The sequence below is a fragment of the Polypterus senegalus genome, chromosome 2 (genome assembly GCF_016835505.1).
Source record: "Polypterus senegalus isolate Bchr_013 chromosome 2, ASM1683550v1, whole genome shotgun sequence".
NCBI classification, from domain to species: domain Eukaryota; kingdom Metazoa; phylum Chordata; class Cladistia; order Polypteriformes; family Polypteridae; genus Polypterus; species Polypterus senegalus.
The window spans coordinates 299,607,006-299,612,249 of NC_053155.1; the positions used below are offsets into that span (position 1 = coordinate 299,607,006).

At 43.2% G+C, this 5,244-nt stretch overlaps 1 long non-coding RNA gene across 1 annotated transcript; it reads left to right on the forward strand.

The window, feature by feature from the left end:
* The first annotated feature begins 214 nt into the window (after positions 1-214).
* On the forward strand, positions 215-4,340 carry LOC120524698. Its single transcript, XR_005632827.1, has 3 exons — positions 215-300; positions 1,273-1,434; positions 4,070-4,340. It is a non-coding gene; the product is annotated as an uncharacterized LOC120524698 (long non-coding RNA).
* The last annotated feature ends 904 nt before the right edge of the window (positions 4,341-5,244 follow it).

Consider the following 5,244-nt stretch of genomic DNA (forward strand, 5'->3'; position numbering starts at 1 on the left):
TAGCACAGATCTAGACTACAGCTTGAAGACCTGGTCAAAAGACGACCTCTGGCGTTCGGACCCTGGTTTTATATCGCGAGCCCTTTTGACTATTTGACGTTTCCCGCGGACCTCCAATAATGAGACACATCGGGACGCGCACCATTCAATGACACCTGCTCAGGTGCAGTCACCAGAACAGACGGGTACGCGCGCGTGCGAGAGAGAGCAAGGGGGATTTAAATGCTCGCTCACTATCTCGCACGCGCGCGTACCCGTCTGTCTTGGTGACTTGCGGGCTCCACGTTCAGCCTCTGTTCAGTAAGAACTATTTTACTTTCTCCCGTTTTAACTTCTGTACTTTGCCACACGTGTGAATTCTCTTTTTGTCGGCTACTTTAAAACGGAGATTTCAATCCTTCAGACGTGTTCCTCTGATATTAAACATACCACTTTCGCCCTCTCTCCTCCGGCGCTGACGGAAGCGCGACTCCGCACTTGGCCATCAGAAACCGTGAGCGCGCTCAAAAAACCCGACCTCAGTCGCGCGCCTCGGCGTCGGCAAGTTTGAGCCCCACGGCTTGCTCTCGGAGCACCTGTACAAGTACAGCCCTTCGAGCCGGGGGCGGCACTACTGGCCAAACGGCTCGCTACAATTCGTGTGTAAGCAGGAGGGTTAGGAAAAAATATCACTCATAACTGAAAAAAAGTAAAATTATCTGATTTTTATCCACAATGCTTCAACAATAATTTTCAGACTGTCCTTCTGTGACGGCAACAGACGCAGCAGTTGAAATTTATGAGGCAATAACAAAAAACATAAACATTACACCGATGATAATTTCTAGAAAGATAAACATGTAATTTACAATTTATAATTTCGCTTCCTTATCAATCCCAATGTGTTCTTAAAACCATCTCCACCCCTATCACTTGTACACTACACTGGTTGTGTTTTTCGGAGAGTATTATATTAAGCTAATCATTAGAACACGGCTTATCAGTGCGTCTATACTATATTCTCGTCTATCCATCCATCCATTATCCAGCCCGCTATATCCTATCTACACGGTCACGGGGGTCTGCTGGAGCCAATCCCAGCCAATACAGGGCGCAAGGCAGGAAACAAACCCCCGGGCACGGTGCCAGCCCACCGCAGGTATTCTTGTGTAATTGATGCTTATAAATAATTATTTGTGAAAAATTATTGGTCTTTCTCTATACAAGAATAAATCTATTCAAAATTTATAGTAATGTTTCCGTATACGCTATTTTAATTTTCTATGTAAATAGGTTGACATATTCAGATATGTTGGAGGGCGGCAAATTGAAGCACCGCCCCGCCCCGCCCCGCACACACTCAAGTTACGTCACTGCTTCGAGTATCCCGGCGCTGAAACTGCCGCTGAAACTTTCTACTGCTGCGTGTTAATCTGTGTATGGGCGCTAAAACAGGTAAATGAAAACTCAATTTTCTTTTACATTTTTTTCCCAAATGTCCGTGATAAGCCTCTTTATTTGCATTATTTACGGCTTCTGAACTTGGCTTAGCACACCACGTCCTCAAGTCCATCCCGGATGTTGCTCAGTGGTTGTAAGGACACCACTCCTGATGTACCCGCTGGAACGTCAAGCCAGCGGGCCTTCTGTTATCAGCGCCTTCCATCCAGGTAAGGGGAGCGATGTCAATAATTGCTGGGATTGACGGTTTGTCCGTCACTTAACTCAGATTTGAACCCGTCTTAGATGGGTAGCACAGCTACTTTGGCATAAACCAGCGTCCAGACCTAAGCAGGACACCAATCATTCGCAATCTTTCTATTTCCCAAATCTGCTAATTATCCTACCTTTGGTGACTTTGAGCTATGGAAAGAAATCCCTTTGTCCAGTGAAAAAATATCTACTGTGACACATGGAAAATACTGTATGTAGCAAGCAACTCAGGATTCAAAGCCAGTTTCCTGGCTGCCAACACATGTGCCACCTTCTTAGACCAAGCCATTTTCCAGACTATGCAATACTTTTCCCTTTTTGCAATTAAAGTGCAGAAGCAAAGCAAATATAAGAATGTAAAAAATAAAAAGGACCATTTATATAACTAGGCAAGCCCTGCCTAATTTCCCCTCTTCAGATGTATTAGGCAGATGGAATTCTGCATTTTGTTCAGAATTCCTATTTGTTGATAAAATACATCAATAAGGGTGCTCGTGTCATATTCAATAACTCAAAAATGCTGAAGTGTAGCATTCTAAACAACATTTTCTTTGACTGAGTAATGCTACAGTGGTGTGCAAAAGTATTCAATCCCTTTGAAAGTCATCATCATTTTCTACACAACTTTTTAACGTGAACTCTTGTGTTGTAACAATACATTTCCAAAGTCCAAATAAACCATTTTGTGTAGAGTTTTACCTGAAGAAGACAAACTCCAATGTTAATGTTTAAATAAGTATTCACGGCCTACACTTTCATTCTTTGTTGAGAGCCCTTCTGTTACAATAACAGCCTTCATTCTTTTGAGGTTTTGCACCTTATTCAGTGCTGATTCTTCCCCATTCTTCTTGGCAGAATTTCTAGAGACCCTCTAGGTTTGTGGGCTGTCATCTCTGGACAGCAGTTTTCAAATAGTGCCGCAGATTCTCAACAGGGTTGCCATCAGGCCTTTGAGTTGGCCATTCCAAAACAATCGCCTTTCTGTTTTTGAATCATTCCAGTGTCGCTTTGGCCTGTCGCTTAGGGTCATATTGTCATGTTGAAAGGTAAATCTTCTGCTGAGCTGTAGGTTCATAGTGGACTGAAGCAAGTTTTCCTGCAGTATTGTGTCCATCCATTGTCCCTTCAACTCTGATATGATTCCCAGTTCCACCCCATGTAAAGCATCCCCATAGCCTGATGCTGCCACCACCTTATTTCACTGTAGGTCTGGTGTTTCTTGAGGCCTGGGCAGTGGTAGTTTTACACCACACAAACATCTTTGAAGTCTGGCCAGAAAGTTCTATTTTGGTTTCATCTGACCATAAAACCTTCTCCCACATCTTAGTTGGGTCTTTCTCATGCTTTGTAGCAAATGCCATACGTGTGGACCTCCTTAAGGAATGGTTTCTCTCTTACTACCCTGTTTTACGGAGACATCCTGAAATTGTGGACTCCTGCACCTTCACTAGAGTTTCAGCCAAAGAGCACTGCAGACTTCTGAGAGTGACGGTTGGGTTTTTAGTCGCCTCTCTCACCAGTCGACGTCTCGCTCCGATGTTTAGTTTGGTGGGCCGGCTTGTTATAGGGAGAGACTGAGTGTTGTGATGAACCTTCCACTGTCTGATGAGGGACCCCACAGTGCGCAATGGGACATTGAAACATTTTGATGTTTTTCGGTAGCCATTTCCTGCTTTGTTTCTCACATCAGCAGAATGCTTCTTTGTCTTCATTTTAGCAGTGATTGTCCAACAAAGGCTGCGGCCCTCACAAAGGGGGCTTTTTATACCCAGAGAGATATAAAGAACTCACAAGTAGCACCTCATTATGTTTAATTATGATTGTCACCTTTGTGTCGTTTGTGACTAATTTGTCGTTTGTGTAAACCTGTGGCTTCCAAAACACAGAGTTTAAATAATTACACAAACACTAACTTTGGAGTTTGTCTTCTTCAGTTAAATATCTACAGAAAATGGTTTATTTGAACTTTAGAAAGGTATTGTTAGAGCATAAGAGTTCACATTAAAATATTGAATGGATCAATACCTGGACAAATCCTTTCATGCAGAAAATTATGGTGACTTTCATGGGAATTGAATACTTCTGCACACCACTGTTTATAGAAGACGCTAATAATATATAATTTCTAAGGAGAGGGAAAATTAAAGTGGGCTGTTATTGAATCTGAGTGGTCCTGCAGGTGACTCAGAAGTATTGCTGCCCCTTCTACTTAATTTGACAACTGGCATTCGTTCATTCTGTCATTTATTTCATTAAAAACGTGTCATGCATGCACGAGTAGGAGGCAGCCAACAAACCCTAAGGTGAGGGAATACCTCGCGAGATAAGGGGTTGTGAAGGAGTAATAACGTCTCTCTATCTCTCTCTCTTTCACCAGAAACAAAGAAGGAAAATAAAAGCACCCTACCTCGTTCCAGAAACCATCATGGCTGATCCACACCGTCACTTCCGTCTCCCTTTTGATGTTGTCACTGCCGGTCCCGTCTCGATGATGTCGCTACCTGTTTTGTCACTTCTGGTTGACATCTTGCTTGTTTTGGCTTTCCTATAAATACCCCAATGTTGCAGATATCTGTGTCAAATGTCTTATTTTGAATCCATTGTTCATTTTCATTTTGACCTGTCCTTTGGACATTATATGGGCAATTTCCCCAACACTTGAAAACAACTGGAGGTCGATTTATTTCATATTACACATGTTAAGGCTTTCCCTTAATTCTTTCTTTGTTTTTAAAGGCATGGGCTAGGATGATGTCTACCATGTTGTAAAGCTGACCTGACATGCGTCACCCTGGCTAAATCTTACCCATCAGCTCATAACTCCTCCATGAGACCAAAGAAAAGCTGCTATTCTCTCTGGCCTGGATGCCTCCAGTTGGTAGATGTTGGCCTCATCAGTTCTCATCCACCCGTCCAGAACCAAATCACACAGTTTGGCCGAATTGGTAGGATGGCGCCGTTCGTGGCTCCTAATAGTCTGAGAGTTGCGAGGATGCTTTGTCTCAATCACACACACATATGACAGTTGTTGTCTTGGAAGACTGAGGTAGCCATTCTCTGGAGATGAAGCACAAAACAGAACACGTGGTCATCAAATACCAAAAGGGACTCTGCTCTGTTGGGCCCTTGAGTAAGGCCCTTAACCTGCAATTGCTGAGCGCTTTGAGTAGTGAGAAAAGCGCTATATAAATGCAAAGAATTATTATTATTATTATTATTATTATTATTATTATCCAGAAGCCCAATGTAGACATTCTGTTTCAAGTGTATCATCACCTCAATCAAAGTTCTCATTTCCTTGTGGTTTAAACACCTCCAGGACATCAGAGAGCCACCTTATGCTTTAACAGCCTCATGCCCACTCTGTTGCTACCCTGAAACAACCATGCATGGTCTATGCTAATGATCCTCCCACATTTGCAGTTGTGACCTGGTTGTGACTCAGCAGACCTTCATTGGCTGGCACAGCAGCCTCCTTCTTGATACATCATGCTGCACTCCACCAATGAGAGCACACATCAGATTGTAGTGCCTCTCGTCTGTGCTCTGGGG